Below are 19,917 nucleotides of genomic sequence, written 5' to 3'. Positions count from 1 at the left end.
TCACTTTCCTTCACGTTTGCACGTTGTCCTCTGCAAGAAAAGCAGCTGCATCCTTCCCCCAGAGAGCTTCCAGCGGACTGGCAGGCAGAGCCCTGGCTGCAGCCCCTTTACTTAGCAGCTGCCTGGGCTCAGAGCATTGTGACATCATCGGTTGGCTTCCTGCATGACTCAGCACCACCTGCTCAGGTGCCTGCTTCAGTGCCAGGCTGTGAGAGTGTGCAGCAGGCTAGGAAGGCAACTCCTGTTTAGGCTCTCCACTCCCCGGCCTGTGTCTCCCTCTTGTGGCACACCGCGCACGTCCACACAGACAGAGAGATATGAAGAGGAAGGAGGATGAACGAAAGAAAGATGCACTGTGTTCTCAAACAGCCAGCCAGGCCAGAGACTTGACTTCTTCCTCTGCCCTCCACACTCTCTCCTAGCGTGTTGCCAGAATGCAGGGAGCCGGAAGCCTACTTTACTTTTCTCTTCGACGTGGAGGCACGGCAGCGAAGGGGTGATGGCTGTTGTGGCGCTGGGCGGGGCCATGCTAATGTGATCAGGCGGCAGCTGAGCCTGGCCCGTGCGTCTGCGTTTAGCACAGGTGCGCCCATCCCGGGGGCCCGGCAGGCCTGCACAGGCAGTGGGAAGGGGGCCCCCCCCCTGGCAGCTGGTAGCTGGCCGGGGTTAGCCGGCTGTGCGGGGCAGTGCTGGGTTGTGCGCTGTTCGCCGCTGCTGCATTTAGAAGGTAATTAGGGTTATCGCTTCTCGGCCTTTTGGCTAAGATCAAGTGTAGTATCTGTTCTTATCAGTTTAATATCTGATACGTCCCCTATCTGGGGACAATATATTAAATGGATTTTTGGAACAGGGAGATGGAAGAAGAGCTTGCTCTGTCCACTCCGCGCATCGACCTGGTATTGCAGTACCTCCAGGACCGGTGCACTACTCTCTCTAACTAGTGTCAAAAAACAGATCAAAACTACTCAAATACCCAGCTGACTAACTAACTAAGTGTAGGGAAGTGTAGTGGAGAAATTAAGTGTCCCTCTGCAAAGTGAATTTGCCAGTAGCAAGTGTTGTGTATTGTCCACCCTGCTGTGCGGTCTATGTCTGTGCTGCTACTGTTGGGTGCAGGATACATTGTGAAATCCACAATAAAAACATTGTTTCAAATCTGTGTGTGCCTATTTTTGTGCATCTGTGTCATTTATTCATGGACTCTGTATTTCGCATTGGTTATCAGAACCTGAGAACAGACAGGAAAAGAAGTCAGAAAAACACACAAAAAAAACCCCACAACCAAAGAAAAAAAAAATCATTTTTAATTTTGATTAGTCTGTATTGTACTTGCGCGGCGCAGTTGCTGCAGGTCAAAAAAACCATGAACGGATCACTTTCCTTCACGTTTGCACGTTGTCCTCTGCAAGAAAAGCAGCTGCATCCTTCCCCCAGAGAGCTTCCAGCGGACTGGCAGGCAGAGCCCTGGCTGCAGCCCCTTTACTTAGCAGCTGCCTGGGCTCAGAGCATTGTGACATCATCGGTTGGCTTCCTGCATGACTCAGCACCACCTGCTCAGGTGCCTGCTTCAGTGCCAGGCTGTGAGAGTGTGCAGCAGGCTAGGAAGGCAACTCCTGTTTAGGCTCTCCACTCCCCGGCCTGTGTCTCCCTCTTGTGGCACACCGCGCATGTCCACACAGACAGAGAGATATGAAGAGGAAGGAGGATGAACGAAAGAAAGATGCACTGTGTTCTCAAACAGCCAGCCAGGCCAGAGACTTGACTTCTTCCTCTGCCCTCCACACTCTCTCCTAGCGTGTTGCCAGAATGCAGGGAGCCGGAAGCCTACTTTACTTTTCTCTTCGACGTGGAGGCACGGCAGCGGAGGGGTGATGGCTGTTGTGGCGCTGGGCGGGGCCATGCTAATGTGATCAGGCGGCAGCTGAGCCTGGCCCGTGCGTCTGCGTTTAGCACAGGTGCGCCCATCCCGGGGGCCCGGAAGGCCTGCACAGGCAGTGGGAAGGGGGCCCCCCCCCCTGGCAGCTGGTAGCTGGCCGGGGTTAGCCGGCTGTGCGGGGCAGTGCTGGGTTGTGCGCTGTTCGCCGCTGCTGCATTTAGAAGGTAATTAGGGTTATCGCTTCTCGGCCTTTTGGCTAAGATCAAGTGTAGTATCTGTTCTTATCAGTTTAATATCTGATACGTCCCCTATCTGGGGACCATATATTAAATGGATTTTTGGAACAGGGAGATGGAAGAAGAGCTTGCTCTGTCCACTCCGCGCATCGACCTGGTATTGCAGTACCTCCAGGACCGGTGCACTACTCTCTCTAACTAGTGTCAAAAAACAGATCAAAACTACTCAAATACCCAGCTGACTAACTAACTAAGTGTAGGGAAGTGTAGTGGAGAAATTAAGTGTCCCTCTGCAAAGTGAATTTGCCAGTAGCAAGTGTTGTGTATTGTCCACCCTGCTGTGCGGTCTATGTCTGTGCTGCTACTGTTGGGTGCAGGATACATTGTGAAATCCACAATAAAAACATTGTTTCAAATCTGTGTGTGCCTATTTTTGTGCATCTGTGTCATTTATTCATGGACTCTGTATTTCGCATTGGTTATCAGAACCTGAGAACAGACAGGAAAAGAAGTCAGAAAAACACACACAAAAAACCCCACAACCAAAGAAAAAAAAATCATTTTTAATTTTGATTAGTCTGTATTGTACTTGCGCGGCGCAGTTGCTGCAGGTCAAAAAAACCATGAACGGATCACTTTCCTTCACGTTTGCACGTTGTCCTCTGCAAGAAAAGCAGCTGCATCCTTCCCCCAGAGAGCTTCCAGCGGACTGGCAGGCAGAGCCCTGGCTGCAGCCCCTTTACTTAGCAGCTGCCTGGGCTCAGAGCATTGTGACATCATCGGTTGGCTTCCTGCATGACTCAGCACCACCTGCTCAGGTGCCTGCTTCAGTGCCAGGCTGTGAGAGTGTGCAGCAGGCTAGGAAGGCAACTCCTGTTTAGGCTCTCCACTCCCCGGCCTGTGTCTCCCTCTTGTGGCACACCGCGCATGTCCACACAGACAGAGAGATATGAAGAGGAAGGAGGATGAACGAAAGAAAGATGCACTGTGTTCTCAAACAGCCAGCCAGGCTAGAGACTTGACTTCTTCCTCTGCCCTCCACACTCTCTCCTAGCGTGTTGCCAGAATGCAGGGAGCCGGAAGCCTACTTTACTTTTCTCTTCGACGTGGAGGCACGGCAGCGGAGGGGTGATGGCTGTTGTGGCGCTGGGCGGGGCCATGCTAATGTGATCAGGCGGCAGCTGAGCCTGGCCCGTGCGTCTGCGTTTAGCACAGGTGCGCCCATCCCGGGGGCCCGGAAGGCCTGCACAGGCAGTGGGAAGGGGGCCCCCCCCCCTGGCAGCTGGTAGCTGGCCGGGGTTAGCCGGCTGTGCGGGGCAGTGCTGGGTTGTGCGCTGTTCGCCGCTGCTGCATTTAGAAGGTAATTAGGGTTATCGCTTCTCGGCCTTTTGGCTAAGATCAAGTGTAGTATCTGTTCTTATCAGTTTAATATCTGATACGTCCCCTATCTGGGGACCATATATTAAATGGATTTTTGGAACAGGAAGATGGAAGAAGAGCTTGCTCTGTCCACTCCGCGCATCGACCTGGTATTGCAGTACCTCCAGGACCGGTGCACTACTCTCTCTAACTAGTGTCAAAAAACAGATCAAAACTACTCAAATACCCAGCTGACTAACTAACTAAGTGTAGGGAAGTGTAGTGGAGAAATTAAGTGTCCCTCTGCAAAGTGAATTTGCCAGTAGCAAGTGTTGTGTATTGTCCACCCTGCTGTGCGGTCTATGTCTGTGCTGCTACTGTTGGGTGCAGGATACATTGTGAAATCCACAATAAAAACATTGTTTCAAATCTGTGTGTGCCTATTTTTGTGCATCTGTGTCATTTATTCATGGACTCTGTATTTCGCATTGGTTATCAGAACCTGAGAACAGACAGGAAAAGAAGTCAGAAAAACACACAAAAAAAACCCCACAAAAAAAGAAAAAAAAAATCATTTTTAATTTTGATTAGTCTGTATTGTACTTGCGCGGCGCAGTTGCTGCAGGTCAAAAAAACCATGAACGGATCACTTTCCTTCACGTTTGCACGTTGTCCTCTGCAAGAAAAGCAGCTGCATCCTTCCCCCAGAGAGCTTCCAGCGGACTGGCAGGCAGAGCCCTGGCTGCAGCCCCTTTACTTAGCAGCTGCCTGGGCTCAGAGCATTGTGACAACATCGGTTGGCTTCCTGCATGACTCAGCACCACCTGCTCAGGTGCCTGCTTCAGTGCCAGGCTGTGAGAGTGTGCAGCAGGCTAGGAAGGCAACTCCTGTTTAGGCTCTCCACTCCCCGGCCTGTGTCTCCCTCTTGTGGCACACCGCGCATGTCCACACAGACAGAGAGATATGAAGAGGAAGGAGGATGAACGAAAGAAAGATGCACTGTGTTCTCAAACAGCCAGCCAGGCTAGAGACTTGACTTCTTCCTCTGCCCTCCACACTCTCTCCTAGCGTGTTGCCAGAATGCAGGGAGCCGGAAGCCTACTTTACTTTTCTCTTCGACGTGGAGGCACGGCAGCGGAGGGGTGATGGCTGTTGTGGCGCTGGGCGGGGCCATGCTAATGTGATCAGGCGGCAGCTGAGCCTGGCCCGTGCGTCTGCGTTTAGCACAGGTGCGCCCATCCCGGGGGCCCGGCAGGCCTGCACAGGCAGTGGGAAGGGCCCCCCCCCCCCCCTGGCAGCTGGTAGCTGGCCGGGATTAGCCGGCTGTGCGGGGCAGTGCTGGGTTGTGCGCTGTTCGCCGCTGCTGCATTTAGAAGGTAATTAGGGTTATCGCTTCTCGGCCTTTTGGCTAAGATCAAGTGTAGTATCTGTTCTTATCAGTTTAATATCTGATACGTCCCCTATCTGGGGACCATATATTAAATGGATTTTTGGAACAGGGAGATGGAAGAAGAGCTTGCTCTGTCCACTCCGCGCATCGACCTGGTATTGCAGTACCTCCAGGACCGGTGCACTACTCTCTCTAACTAGTGTCAAAAAACAGATCAAAACTACTCAAATACCCAGCTGACTAACTAACTAAGTGTAGGGAAGTGTAGTGGAGAAATTAAGTGTCCCTCTGCAAAGTGAATTTGCCAGTAGCAAGTGTTGTGTATTGTCCACCCTGCTGTGCGGTCTATGTCTGTGCTGCTACTGTTGGGTGCAGGATACATTGTGAAATCCACAATAAAAACATTGTTTCAAATCTGTGTGTGCCTATTTTTGTGCATCTGTGTCATTTATTCATGGACTCTGTATTTCGCATTGGTTATCAGAACCTGAGAACAGACAGGAAAAGAAGTCAGAAAAACACACAAAAAAAACCCCACAAAAAAAGAAAAAAAAAATCATTTTTAATTTTGATTAGTCTGTATTGTACTTGCGCGGCGCAGTTGCTGCAGGTCAAAAAAACCATGAACGGATCACTTTCCTTCACGTTTGCACGTTGTCCTCTGCAAGAAAAGCAGCTGCATCCTTCCCCCAGAGAGCTTCCAGCGGACTGGCAGGCAGAGCCCTGGCTGCAGCCCCTTTACTTAGCAGCTGCCTGGGCTCAGAGCATTGTGACATCATCGGTTGGCTTCCTGCATGACTCAGCACCACCTGCTCAGGTGCCTGCTTCAGTGCCAGGCTGTGAGAGTGTGCAGCAGGCTAGGAAGGCAACTCCTGTTTAGGCTCTCCACTCCCCGGCCTGTGTCTCCCTCTTGTGGCACACCGCGCATGTCCACACAGACAGAGAGATATGAAGAGGAAGGAGGATGAACGAAAGAAAGATGCACTGTGTTCTCAAACAGCCAGCCAGGCTAGAGACTTGACTTCTTCCTCTGCCCTCCACACTCTCTCCTAGCGTGTTGCCAGAATGCAGGGAGCCGGAAGCCTACTTTACTTTTCTCTTCGACGTGGAGGCACGGCAGCGGAGGGGTGATGGCTGTTGTGGCGCTGGGCGGGGCCATGCTAATGTGATCAGGCGGCAGCTGAGCCTGGCCCGTGCGTCTGCGTTTAGCACAGGTGCGCCCATCCCGGGGGCCCGGCAGGCCTGCACAGGCAGTGGGAAGGGCCCCCCCCCCCTGGCAGCTGGTAGCTGGCCGGGATTAGCCGGCTGTGCGGGGCAGTGCTGGGTTGTGCGCTGTTCGCCGCTGCTGCATTTAGAAGGTAATTAGGGTTATCGCTTCTCGGCCTTTTGGCTAAGATCAAGTGTAGTATCTGTTCTTATCAGTTTAATATCTGATACGTCCCCTATCTGGGGACCATATATTAAATGGATTTTTGGAACAGGGAGATGGAAGAAGAGCTTGCTCTGTCCACTCCGCGCATCGACCTGGTATTGCAGTACCTCCAGGACCGGTGCACTACTCTCTCTAACTAGTGTCAAAAAACAGATCAAAACTACTCAAATACCCAGCTGACTAACTAACTAAGTGTAGGGAAGTGTAGTGGAGAAATTAAGTGTCCCTCTGCAAAGTGAATTTGCCAGTAGCAAGTGTTGTGTATTGTCCACCCTGCTGTGCGGTCTATGTCTGTGCTGCTACTGTTGGGTGCAGGATACATTGTGAAATCCACAATAAAAACATTGTTTCAAATCTGTGTGTGCCTATTTTTGTGCATCTGTGTCATTTATTCATGGACTCTGTATTTCGCATTGGTTATCAGTCACGCCCCCACTAAATATCCTACACTACCAAACCACTCTTCCCCCCAATATATTTCCCAACAACCAATACATTTTTTTTTTATTTTTTTTTTATACTTAAAGCAGCCATGACCGACCATTCCCACTACACTCACAACTAAATGAATACTACAGACTCCATGTTGTCATTTGGAGTGACACTTTAATAGTCGGCCACAGCTGAACACACTGACAAATAACACAACCAATGAACAGTTTAGATACAACATAAATAACAATAATCCAACAAAAACGCTTGAAGAATTCAATCTTCATCCCCCACTGCTACCTGGTGGCGACCGAGGGGCCCCCCAAAATTGCGACCGTCCACCCGAGCATGTAACCAAACTCCCAGCCGTGTTACCTGGCCCAGGAGTTCCGTGGGCTTGCATGCCATGCTCCTCCTTTAGATTTCAAAATAACCCAGTACCTTAATTTTCAAAAATCGTCCATTTATTTCCTTCAGAACCCCAATTAGCACTCAGACCCCTCAGTCTTACTTGCCACCCTTCCCAGCAGAAGGGGACCGCCGCCGCAGCTGTGACATCTGAAAGAAAAAAGAATAATTACTAAAAGTTCAGACCCCAATGGCCTACCCCCGGAACAACTTACCCCCTACCTAACAAACGCTTGTCTCCCACCGCCCAGGGAAGCGCCAAACTTTTGGCTCCAACTTGAAAACAAAAAAAAAAAAACACCAACCCCCTCCCAACCTTACTAAAATTAAACTAAAGGGCGGGTGGGTGGGACGTTTGCTCAGACTGCCATCAACGGAGGTTGTGACCAACCCCCCGGAAGCCCCACCTATCTTCCTGTACCACTCGCTCCAGCCCCCACAGCCCTGCCTCTCAGCTCTCTCTCCCGCCTCTCAACTTTAACCCTTTGCTACCCCACTAGACTTGGGAGTTCGTGAGAACTCGCCTGGGGTCATGATGCCGCTGGGCTAAAGGCACAGCGCATCGCTTGACCCAGCAGCCTTATACACTCACGCCCCCACTAAATATCCTACACTACCAAACCACTCTTCCCCCCAATATATTTCCCAACAACCAATACATTTTTTTTTTTTTTTTTTTTTTTTTTATACTTAAAGCAGCCATGACCGACCATTCCCACTACACTCACAACTAAATGAATACTACAGACTCCATGTTGTCATTTGGAGTGACACTTTAATAGTCGGCCACAGCTGAACACACTGACAAATAACACAACCAATGAACAGTTTAGATACAACATAAATAACAATAATCCAACAAAAACGCTTGAAGAATTCAATCTTCATCCCCCACTGCTACCTGGTGGCGACCGAGGGGCCACCCAAAATTGCGACCGTCCACCCGAGCATGTAACCAAACTCCCAGCCGTGTTACCTGGCCCAGGAGTTCCGTGGGCTTGCATGCCATGCTCCTCCTTTAGATTTCAAAATAACCCAGTACCTTAATTTTCAAAAATCGTCCATTTATTTCCTTCAGAACCCCAATTAGCACTCAGACCCCTCAGTCTTACTTGCCACCCTTCCCAGCAGAAGGGGACCGCCGCCACAGCAAGCCTGCAGTGATACCTTACTGCAGGTGCGCCCGCCACCATTCAAAGGCCAGCTCGATATGCTCCTGAAGCAGCAGGTTAAACATGTCGAGCCCCACGTCGTTTAAATGCACGCCGTCCCGACTGAAAAACATTACTTTGCCTTCCAGGCTAACGTGCCGAACCACCAACTGCCCTTGCTCCAACAAAAATTTTCCGAAGGCCCTATTCACTTTGACCCGCGCCCTCTCCATAGCGCTATGGCTACGAGCAAACCGCCACACAAAACGAGGGATCATTTCTGACCATATTATCCTTACCTTGGGAACCAGTTCCCGAATTGCAGCAATGTCTTCCTTCATCATCCTGAGAAGGGCCCGAATAGGCATGCGCCCCATGTCATTTCCCCCCGCGTGAATTACCAAGACATCCGGCCATGGTGTCACCAGAAGCTTCTCCCGAAAAAACGGCAACAAATCCCCCCAACCGAGGCCCCGGACGCCGTGCCAAAAAACCCTCATGTCCTCGACATTAAGGCCCATCTGTAATCCACTCCGTCGTAACTCCGCTCTCTTAGCCGCCCAAAATATGTACGAATGGCCCATGATCCACACAACACAGCGTCCGTGACCTGTCAAAATTGAAACAAAGACATACGTTACCGATACCCCCTACCACAAAAACCCTACCTATCCCATATCTCCCCCTTTCCTGTCAACCCCAACCTATCTGAATCCCCCACGGCCCAACCTCAGACGATATGTTCCACCCGCTCTGGGCGGATGTACGTGCGATACCTACTGGATTGCCACCTCCCAATCTTCATCAAAGCCCCAGCAGACAGACCCAGCCGGGCCGCCTCCGTAGCTGCCCCAATACGAAAAGAGTGGGAAGCATACTCCTTACTCTTCAACCCCATACGCTGCATGCACATGCGCATGACCGCCACGAACTGGAAACGAGATAAAACCGACCCGTCCGCATGAACCAACAGTTTCCCCCCCGAAACGCCCCGAACCGCTACATAACTCCTCCATACCTGCAAGGGGCACACTTCCTCTCCGTGTATCGGGAACAAGGCCAGCTGTGCCCCCTTGCCTAACTGATCCGTCTTGGACCGTTGAATCCTCACAAAAAGAGCCTCCTCCTGCTCCCATACATCATCCATATTCAACCCCCCATTCCCTCTTTTTGACGCACAAACCAGTTCACCGACCCGTAAAGCTGCATAAAATGCTAGTGCAAATGCCATTTTGAAAAGAACCTGCTCATATTCCGATACGCACACCCCCGACAATTCCCGAAAAAGACCCCGTAAAATATCCCACGTGACCGGTCGTCGTTTATCCGCTGACCTACGCTCCTTTCTCCATCCCTTTAGAGCCTGCCGCACCACAAACCCTTTAGTGAAATCCCCCCATCCTTGTAACTTTGCCAGAAACGCCAATGCTGCGACCTTTTTGTCCAGCGTAGACGGGGAGACCCCATGCTCCATCCAAAAACCTATCAGCCCTATGAACAGATCCTCCCGCCCTGAAGCAGAGTCGGGCAATGACCACTGCCGCTGCCAAGTAAACCATTCAGCCCATACTTTGTTGTAAGCCGTCCATGTCCTTGGCGCCACCGACTTCCGAATCCAAGACCACATCAACCCTACAGAACGCTCCATACAAATGCTGGACACAGCTCCCCCGTCCGCCGCGCCTCCGGTGCCAGGCTCCAGAAACGATCCCACTGAAAACGAGATAACGCATCAGCAATCTCGTTGTTAACACCTGGCACATGCACAGCTCTGAAATGAATGTTGAATTTCAAACAGGCTAAAACAAAACGCCGCAACACTCTGATTACCGGGCCGGATGACGCCGAAAGGGAATTAATTGCTGAAACTGCCGCCATGTTGTCTGATCTGAAACGAACTGCCTTATTAGACAAGTCTCGCCCCCAAATTTCCACTGCCACCCATAACGGAAAAAGTTCTAGGAAAGCCAAATTCCGGACAATTTCTCCTTGTAACCACTGCGAGGGCCATCGCTGTGCGCACCACCTTCCCCCAAAAAAGGCCCCAAATCCTATAGACCCTGACGCGTCCGTAAATAACTCCATATTCTCCATGTCCCTCCATGGATCCAGCCAGTAAGCTAGCCCGTTATATTGGCCTAAAAATTCCCTCCAAACCTCCAAGTCTGCTCTGTGTTCGCGAGTAAGCCTGATGAAATGATGTGGCTCGGTTACCCCACATGTTGCCAAGGACAACCGCCGCGAAAAAATCCTCCCCATGGGCAGAACCCGGCAAGCGAAATTTAGCTTGCCCAATAGGGACTGCAGCTGTTGCAGCGTCACCTTACGCGCACCTAGCGCTCTCATAATGTCCCCCAGCAACCCGTCCAGCTTGTCTCGAGGAAGCCTGCATACCCTTTCCACTGTGTTAATCTCTATGCCCAAAAACTTCATAACCGGCGCTGGGCCTTCTGTTTTCTCCTCCGCCACAGGCACCCCAAAGTCCTCAAAAACCCCCAGCATACCCCGCAGCGCCAACTCACACACTCTCGTATCCCCTGGCCCAACACACAGAAAGTCGTCCAAGTAATGAGTGATGGCCGTGACTCCCGTTCTCTGTTTCACCACCCATTCTAAAAAGGTACTAAACATTTCGAACAATGAACATGATATGGAACACCCCATCGGCAGACAGCCATCGATGTAAAACCCGCCCTCAAAAAAGCAGCCAAGCAGCCTCATGCTCTCCGGGTGTACCGGCAGAAGGCGGAAGGCAGACTCAATATCTGTCTTGGCCATCAATGCCCCTTGCCCCGCTTGCCGCACCATATCCAGAGCAGTGTCAAAAGGTGTATAGTGTACTGATGACAGCTCCGGATCAATTCCATCATTCACAGATCCCCCTTTTGGATAGGACAGGTGATGAATCATCCTGAACTTGCCTGGCTCTTTCTTAGGTACCACTCCTAAAGGTGACACCACCAATCCTGAAACCGGAGGCGTGGGAAAGGGGCCAAACATCCTACCCAATCCCACCTCTTTCCTAACCTTATCCCTGACCACCGCCGCATGTACCCTAGCCGATTTCAAATTTTTTGTACAAGCTCTGGCCCCGGGAATGTCCGACGGTATCCGAAACCCTTCTATAAACCCCCGCCTCAAAGCATCTGCCACCCCTTTATCACTGTATTGGTCTAGCCACGGGGCCATCGCCTCTACCCTCACCGGCGTCCTCCCTTTTACCAGAACCATCCCCGTATCGCCGCTGGGGGCCCGATCCTCTGGACTTGCGGAAACACTTAACGGCCGGGTGACTACCACTGCAGAAGGAGCATTCATGTTTAAATTTACAGCCCCCCGCAAATTTACATTGAGATTCATTGTAAGCCCAGCACACCCCCTTTCTCCCCGGGCTGGAGGCCCCAGCGCTAGCTGAGGCTGGGGCTGCTGGAAAGGGCTGTAATGAAGGTGCATTGGTATAGAGCCCCCCTCTCGTGTTCATTACCCTAAGCCATATCCCGATGTCTTTATGCCCCCAATCTAGATCAGGCTGCACGGACATACGCTGACGAAATTGCTCGTCATAGCGTAGCCAGGACATACCGCCGTACACCCGGTGTGCCTCCCATATCGTGTCCAGGTAACCGAACAAAGCCGAACATTTTTCTGGTGACCTCTCCCCTATAATACTGGCCATGATCGTATATGCTTGTAGCCAGTTACCAAAAGTCCGAGGTATAAGACGAAACCTCCTACGGTCCTCATCTTCCTCCTTCCTATGTTCTTTCCCTTTAACCCATCTGTCGATAGGAAAACGCTCCAGCGGTAACAAAGTAAAAATATCCAAATATTCCCGCTTCCAAATCTTATCCCGTATCTCTTGCTTCAGGTGCGCCCCCAAGGGGCCCTCATAACAGGTATATGCATTCCCTTTTGCTAAATCAGAAATGGGCACTGCCTTTCCCGACTTACCAGCCCCGTCCCCGGCCGGGGACCCCTCCGCAGCCTCCTCACCAACTTCCCCAGGTCCAGAACTGGCGGTAACCTGCGCAGAGACCGTCCCCCCTGTATTGGCGACCACCGGTACCTCCACCCCCCACACTGACTCCAGGGACCCAGTGCCCTCGGTCGCTTCAGCATTTCTCGCCTCCATGCGTTCTAGAAGGGACCTAACACCCTGTAGTAGATCCTGTACCCCACGCCCTCCCAAATCCCTCTGACCCCGGCATTGTGCTCAAAGTAGAAAGTGGTAACTCACCAGCATGACGCGCAGGTGTGTCTGTCCTGCCGCCTGACGCAAAAGCTGAAACCCCAGATCCGCTGTCCCCGGAATCTCTGGAAGAGGATGGGCCTGGAGCCGCGGAGGGTATAGCCGGCCTCCCACGTCCTGCACCCGTGGTATCCGCCTGTGGAAAAGAAAGAACAGGACCAGCACTGGTGTCCGTAAGCTCCCTGGACCCCACCCCAGCAGTCATCTGTACCCCTCCTATCAGCCCCCCAGCTCCCACAAAAACCTCCGGCCCCCGGGCCCCCCCCTGAAAGGAGGGGTGCTGGGACTACCATCCCCGTATCTGCCTGTGCCCCTACTGGCTGAAGGAAAAAAACCCCCGGACCCTGTGCCAACATAAAAAGACCACCCAGCGCCGGCAACTGCCCTGCTACCAACCCCCCTCCCCCTAGTTGTACTACCTGCGGGCTCACCCCTCCCCCCGTCAATGAAATTGGGCCTAGCTGCCCCCCCCCCCTCCTAACCCTGCCTGCCCCATCCCATTAGGCCAGACCATCTGCCCTCCTGCCGGTCCCAAGGTAAAGCTGGCTGCCTGCAGCGCTGCAGATCCTGCAGCAGCCGACAAAACTGTTCCACCCCCCGCATTCCCACCAGCTGGAGCCGCCACACTGCCTGCTGCCACTGAACCCCCCTGCCCTATCCCACCTGTAGCCAGCCCATCTTGCGCTGCTGCCGCTGCTCCCATCGAGGTGCCCTGGCCGCCATTTTGAGAGCGGCCGCCATGTTGTGTCCCCTTCTTTTTCCCTTTCCCCCCCCCTTTGGTCGCCCCTTTGGTCGCCCGCGCGGTGGTTGGAGTTGCCCCGCTCCCCCCTGTCCCCTGTGTACCTACCCGGCCTCCAGCCGGAGTCCCGCCGCCGCTTCCGCCCGCTGGTCTCTCCTCCTGCCGCGCTCTGGAGACCGGCGGCGATGGGGAGAGCCGCTCAGTTGGTCTGCGTGTTCTTTTGGGCCGCCCGCCCGCCGCCCCGCCTCCATCTTCTTCAGAAGCGGCGGCTGCAAGTAATCCCTGCAGCCAGCCTTCTCCTCGCTCAGCTGCCGCAGCTTGTAGCCGGCGCGCCATGCCAGCGAGGTCCTCCTCGGCCATCCTAAACCCCTGCACTACGGAAAAGATCCTAAACTAAGCTAACTAAGGCAGCAGAGCAAACACACGTTTGCTCAGACTGCCATCAACGGAGGTTGTGACCAACCCCCCGGAAGCCCCACCTATCTTCCTGTACCACTCGCTCCAGCCCCCACAGCCCTGCCTCTCAGCTCTCTCTCCCGCCTCTCAACTTTAACCCTTTGCTACCCCACTAGACTTGGGAGTTCGTGAGAACTCGCCTGGGGTCATGATGCCGCTGGGCTAAAGGCACAGCGCATCGCTGGAAAAGAAGTCAGAAAAACACACAAAAAAAACCCACAACCAAAGAAAAAAAATCATTTTTAATTTTGATTAGTCTGTATTGTACTTGCGCGGCGCAGTTGCTGCAGGTCAAAAAAAACATGAACGGATCACTTTCCTTCACGTTTGCACGTTGTCCTCTGCAAGAAAAGCAGCTGCATCCTTCCCCCAGAGAGCTTCCAGCGGACTGGCAGGCAGAGCCCTGGCTGCAGCCCCTTTACTTAGCAGCTGACTGGGCTCAGAGCATTGTGACATCATCGGTTGGCTTCCTGCATGACTCAGCACCACCTGCTCAGGTGCCTGCTTCAGTGCCAGGCTGTGAGAGTGTGCAGCAGGCTAGGAAGGCAACTCCTGTTTAGGCTCTCCACTCCCCGGCCTGTGTCTCCCTCTTGTGGCACACCGCGCACGTCCACACAGACAGAGAGATATGAAGAGGAAGGAGGATGAACGAAAGAAAGATGCACTGTGTTCTCAAACAGCCAGCCAGGCCAGAGACTTGACTTCTTCCTCTGCCCTCCACACTCTCTCCTAGCGTGTTGCCAGAATGCAGGGAGCCGGAAGCCTACTTTACTTTTCTCTTCGACGTGGAGGCACGGCAGCGGAGGGGTGATGGCTGTTGTGGCGCTGGGCGGGGCCATGCTAATGTGATCAGGCGGCAGCTGAGCCTGGCCCGTGCGTCTGCGTTTAGCACAGGTGCGCCCATCCCGGGGGCCCGGCAGGCCTGCACAGGCAGTGGGAAGGGGGCCCCCCCCTGGCAGCTGGTAGCTGGCCGGGGTTAGCCGGCTGTTCGGGGCAGTGCTGGGTTGTGCGCTGTTCGCCGCTGCTGCATTTAGAAGGTAATTAGGGTTATCGCTTCTCGGCCTTTTGGCTAAGATCAAGTGTAGTATCTGTTCTTATCAGTTTAATATCTGATACGTCCCCTATCTGGGGACCATATATTAAATGGATTTTTGGAACAGGGAGATGGAAGAAGAGCTTGCTCTGTCCACTCCGCGCATCGACCTGGTATTGCAGTACCTCCAGGACCGGTGCACTACTCTCTCTAACTAGTGTCAAAAAACAGATCAAAACTACTCAAATACCCAGCTGACTAACTAACTAAGTGTAGGGAAGTGTAGTGGAGAAATTAAGTGTCCCTCTGCAAAGTGAATTTGCCAGTAGCAAGTGTTGTGTATTGTCCACCCTGCTGTGCGGTCTATGTCTGTGCTGCTACTGTTGGGTGCAGGATACATTGTGAAAGCCACAATAAAAACATTGTTTCAAATCTGTGTGTGCCTATTTTTGTGCATCTGTGTCATTTATTCATGGACTCTGTATTTCGCATTGGTTATCAGAACCTGAGAACAGACAGGAAAAGAAGTCAGAAAAACACACAAAAAAAACCCCACAACCAAAGAAAAAAAAATCATTTTTAATTTTGATTAGTCTGTATTGTACTTGCGCGGCGCAGTTGCTGCAGGTCAAAAAAACCATGAACGGATCACTTTCCTTCACGTTTGCACGTTGTCCTCTGCAAGAAAAGCAGCTGCATCCTTCCCCCAGAGAGCTTCCAGCGGACTGGCAGGCAGAGCCCTGGCTGCAGCCCCTTTACTTAGCAGCTGCCTGGGCTCAGAGCATTGTGACATCATCGGTTGGCTTCCTGCATGACTCAGCACCACCTGCTCAGGTGCCTGCTTCAGTGCCTGGCTGTGAGAGTGTGCAGCAGGCTAGGAAGGCAACTCCTGTTTAGGCTCTCCACTCCCCGGCCTGTGTCTCCCTGTTGTGGCACACCGCGCATGTCCACACAGACAGAGAGATATGAAGAGGAAGGAGGATGAACGAAAGAAAGATGCACTGTGTTCTCAAACAGCCAGCCAGGCTAGAGACTTGACTTCTTCCTCTGCCCTCCACACTCTCTCCTAGCGTGTTGCCAGAATGCAGGGAGCCTGAAGCCTACTTTACTTTTCTCTTCGACGTGGAGGCACGGCAGCGGAGGGGTGATGGCTGTTGTGGCCCTGGGCGGGGCCATGCTAATGTGATCAGGTGGCAGCTGAGCCTGGCCCGTACGTCTGCGTTTAGCACAGGTGCGCCCATCCCGGGGGCCCGGCAGGCCTGCACAGGCAGTGGGATGGGGCCCTCCCCCCTGGCAGCTGGTAGCTGGCCGGGATTAGCCGGCTGTGCGGGGCAGTGCTGGGTTGTGCGCTGTTCGCCGCTGCTGCATTTAGAAGGTAATTAGGGTTATCGCTTCTCGGCCTTTTGGCTAAGATCAAGTGTAGTATCTGTTCTTATCAGTTTAATATCTGATACGTCCCCTATCTGGGGACAATATATTAAATGGATTTTTGGAACAGGGAGATGGAAGAAGAGCTTGCTCTGTCCACTCCGCGCATCGACCTGGTATTGCAGTACCTCCAGGACCGGTGCACTACTCTCTCTAACTAGTGTCAAAAAACAGATCAAAACTACTCAAATACCCAGCTGACTAACTAACTAAGTGTAGGGAAGTGTAGTGGAGAAATTAAGTGTCCCTCTGCAAAGTGAATTTGCCAGTAGCAAGTGTTGTGTATTGTCCACCCTGCTGTGCGGTCTATGTCTGTGCTGCTACTGTTGGGTGCAGGATACATTGTGAAATCCACAATAAAAACATTGTTTCAAATCTGTGTGTGCCTATTTTTGTGCATCTGTGTCATTTATTCATGGACTCTGTATTTCGCATTGGGTATCAGAACCTGAGAACAGACAGGAAAAGAAGTCAGAAAAACACACAAAAAAAACCCACAACCAAAGAAAAAAAATCATTTTTAATTTTGATTAGTCTGTATTGTACTTGCGCGGCGCAGTTGCTGCAGGTCAAAAAAAACATGAACGGATCACTTTCCTTCACGTTTGCACGTTGTCCTCTGCAAGAAAAGCAGCTGCATCCTTCCCCCAGAGAGCTTCCAGCGGACTGGCAGGCAGAGCCCTGGCTGCAGCCCCTTTACTTAGCAGCTGCCTGGGCTCAGAGCATTGTGACATCATCGGTTGGCTTCCTGCATGACTCAGCACCACCTGCTCAGGTGCCTGCTTCAGTGCCAGGCTGTGAGAGTGTGCAGCAGGCTAGGAAGGCAACTCCTGTTTAGGCTCTCCACTCCCCGGCCTGTGTCTCCCTCTTGTGGCACACCGCGCACGTCCACACAGACAGAGAGATATGAAGAGGAAGGAGGATGAACGAAAGAAAGATGCACTGTGTTCTCAAACAGCCAGCCAGGCTAGAGACTTGACTTCTTCCTCTGCCCTCCACACTCTCTCCTAGCGTGTTGCCAGAATGCAGGGAGCCGGAAGCCTACTTTACTTTTCTCTTCGACGTGGAGGCACGGCAGCGGAGGGGTGATGGCTGTTGTGGCGCTGGGCGGGGCCATGCTAATGTGATCAGGCGGCAGCTGAGCCTGGCCCGTGCGTCTGCGTTTAGCACAGGTGCGCCCATCCCGGGGGCCCGGCAGGCCTGCACAGGCAGTGGGAAGGGGGCCCCCCCCCTGGCAGCTGGTAGCTGGCCGGTGTTAGCCGGCTGTGCGGGGCAGTGCTGGGTTGTGCGCTGTTCGCCGCTGCTGCATTTAGAAGGTAATTAGGGTTATCGCTTCTCGGCCTTTTGGCTAAGATCAAGTGTAGTATCTGTTCTTATCAGTTTAATATCTGATACGTCCCCTATCTGGGGACAATATATTAAATGGATTTTTGGAACAGGGAGATGGAAGAAGAGCTTGCTCTGTCCACTCCGCGCATCGACCTGGTATTGCAGTACCTCCAGGACCGGTGCACTACTCTCTCTAACTAGTGTCAAAAAACATGATCTGGGAATATCCCATTACCTGTCCCCAAACCTTTACCCACTCACCAAACTTCCTCACAAAAATACAAAGGACTACCATTGACGTGGAGAAAATAGGCCAATGCAGCCCAATTTATTGAACAATATTTTAATATAAAACAATTCTTAATAACCTAAGAAGTATAAACCTTGCAGGACAAGGAACCCCGGAAGCTAACAAACGTAGGTAATGCAACTATATATATAACCGGCCCCCAGCCGCAAACTCCGGCTCAGGGACAGCTGCATACCCTTACTAACCTCTTTCAGATGACGGATACCCTGAGAAATTCACCCGCGTGAATTCCTCCAATAATTAACCACCGTCCTCCGGGCTCCCTGCCCCGCCAGCTGCAATGACAACCAACTAAAACTTTCTAACTAAGGGAGGGTGGGAGGGAACTTTCTCCTGTGATCTCCTCTCGTTCTGGCTCCTCCCCTTCCGCTGACACCCTTCCTGTCCTCAGCCACTGCTGTCCGACCCGCCTTCCCTCTGACTCAGGTCGCCTGGCCAAGCCCACCCAGAAATTAACCCCTTCCTTTCCTGACAGAAGGTCTATCCCTATCATGGGAGGCCTTCCTCAGCTCCTGCTCTCGCCTATCCAGGCCCTTCTTGATCTGGGAATATCCCATTACCTGTCCCCAAACCTTTACCCACTCACCAAACTTCCTCACAAAAATACAAAGGACTACCATTGACGTGGAGAAAATAGGCCAATGCAGCCCAATTTATTGAACAATATTTTAATATAAAACAATTCTTAATAACCTAAGAAGTATAAACCTTGCAGGACAAGGAACCCCGGAAGCTAACAAACGTAGGTAATGCAACTATATATATAACCGGCCCCCAGCCGCAAACTCCGGCTCAGGGACAGCTGCATACCCTTACTAACCTCTTTCAGATGACGGATACCCTGAGAAATTCACCCGCGTGAATTCCTCCAATAATTAACCACCGTCCTCCGGGCTCCCTGCCCCGCCACCACAAACAAGGGAGAAACCTCACCCTTGTGTAGCCCACAAACGGAGCCCCCGCTGAATACCACCCTCTAAAGCCAGGGACCACAAATCTGTACCTATGGCGTTGAGGTGTACTCCATCACGCCTCAGAAACAAATCTAAATCCTCCTCTAAATCTTCGTGTCTCACTGCCACCCCCCCATTCCTAACCACAAACCGGGACACCTCCCTGTTCAGCTTCTTGCGAGCTCGATTAATTTTGTCAACGGACCGAGCCCACCTCCAATGGCTTCTGCCAATAATCTCAGACCACACTATAATTGTTCGTGGGAAAGTCAACCGCATCCTCATGAAATCACATTTTATATCTTGTATAATCTGCCTCGTGGTCCTTGAGGCCAGATCATTCCCACCGACATGGAGAACCAGTACCTCAGGGGCCCTGTCCAGGGCCACGAATCTCTGCAGTTCTGGCAATACCTTGGCCCATTGCATGCTTGGAATTCCGATCCACCGGACAGTTGCAGTCGCTCTCGGGATACCCAACTGCCGGCCGTCCGGCCGCACAGCGGCTCTGCGTGCACCCCATGCGACATATGAGTGGCCGAAAATCCAAACCAAGATTGGAGGAGCTGGGTTATCTGAAATAAACAAAAACTGAACAACTAACATAATACCTAACACTAGTTTACCTCCCCCTCGCTGACCCATCATACCAACTGTGGCCTGACGTACAACTGGAATCTAGCTGATTCCCATCTTCCTATGCTCTTAATCTGATCATCTCGAAGCCCCCATCTGGCCGCCTCCGTGGCCGCTCCTATCCTAAATGAGTGCGATGCAAACTCGGCCGCAACAAGGCCCAAGCTGCTCAATGTTTTCCTAAACACCGCCACAAACTGGTATTTTGTCAATGGCATCCCATCTGCGTGACACAGCCATGAACCACCCGTCCGGGGGCGCACCCTCAAAAACTGACCCACCACCGCCACTGGACAACCCACTGATCCTTCCACGGGGAACAACGTGATCTTCCGGCCCCCGCCTAACTGATCTGTCTTTGATCTACGCAACTGCACCTCCACTCCTGTCTCCGACCATGCCACATCCCCTTCCAAGAAGCCCCCCACCCCTCTTTTGTTGGGGCTCACTAATTCACTCACCCTGAAAGCCCCGAAAAATGCCAATACGAAAGCAGCACT

General features: G+C 52.4%; 8 non-coding genes across 8 annotated transcripts; all 8 read left to right on the top strand.

Annotated features, from left to right (window-relative positions):
* Positions 1–739: 739 nt before the first annotated feature.
* Positions 740–930, top strand: LOC137505660 (U2 spliceosomal RNA). The gene has a single exon (XR_011020266.1). It is a non-coding gene; the product is annotated as a U2 spliceosomal RNA (small nuclear RNA).
* A 1,182-nt stretch (positions 931–2,112) lies between these two features.
* Positions 2,113–2,303, top strand: LOC137505337 (U2 spliceosomal RNA). Its single transcript, XR_011019956.1, has one exon. It is a non-coding gene; the product is annotated as a U2 spliceosomal RNA (small nuclear RNA).
* A 1,181-nt stretch (positions 2,304–3,484) lies between these two features.
* On the top strand, positions 3,485–3,675 carry LOC137505637 (U2 spliceosomal RNA). The gene has a single exon (XR_011020245.1). It is a non-coding gene; the product is annotated as a U2 spliceosomal RNA (small nuclear RNA).
* Positions 3,676–4,859: 1,184 nt separating this feature from the next.
* LOC137505326 (U2 spliceosomal RNA) lies at positions 4,860–5,050 on the top strand. The gene has a single exon (XR_011019945.1). It is a non-coding gene; the product is annotated as a U2 spliceosomal RNA (small nuclear RNA).
* Positions 5,051–6,231: 1,181 nt separating this feature from the next.
* LOC137505314 (U2 spliceosomal RNA) lies at positions 6,232–6,422 on the top strand. The gene has a single exon (XR_011019934.1). It is a non-coding gene; the product is annotated as a U2 spliceosomal RNA (small nuclear RNA).
* Positions 6,423–14,777: 8,355 nt separating this feature from the next.
* On the top strand, positions 14,778–14,968 carry LOC137505303 (U2 spliceosomal RNA). The gene has a single exon (XR_011019923.1). It is a non-coding gene; the product is annotated as a U2 spliceosomal RNA (small nuclear RNA).
* A 1,180-nt stretch (positions 14,969–16,148) lies between these two features.
* Positions 16,149–16,339, top strand: LOC137505647 (U2 spliceosomal RNA). The gene has a single exon (XR_011020255.1). It is a non-coding gene; the product is annotated as a U2 spliceosomal RNA (small nuclear RNA).
* Positions 16,340–17,517: 1,178 nt separating this feature from the next.
* LOC137505636 (U2 spliceosomal RNA) lies at positions 17,518–17,708 on the top strand. The gene has a single exon (XR_011020244.1). It is a non-coding gene; the product is annotated as a U2 spliceosomal RNA (small nuclear RNA).
* The last annotated feature ends 2,209 nt before the right edge of the window (positions 17,709–19,917 follow it).

This window comes from Hyperolius riggenbachi, chromosome 4 (assembly GCF_040937935.1).
Source record: "Hyperolius riggenbachi isolate aHypRig1 chromosome 4, aHypRig1.pri, whole genome shotgun sequence".
Taxonomy (NCBI): Eukaryota; Metazoa; Chordata; class Amphibia; order Anura; family Hyperoliidae; genus Hyperolius; species Hyperolius riggenbachi.
The sequence above is the reverse complement of the archived record's forward strand: the minus strand, read 5'-3'. Positions and strand labels throughout refer to the sequence as shown.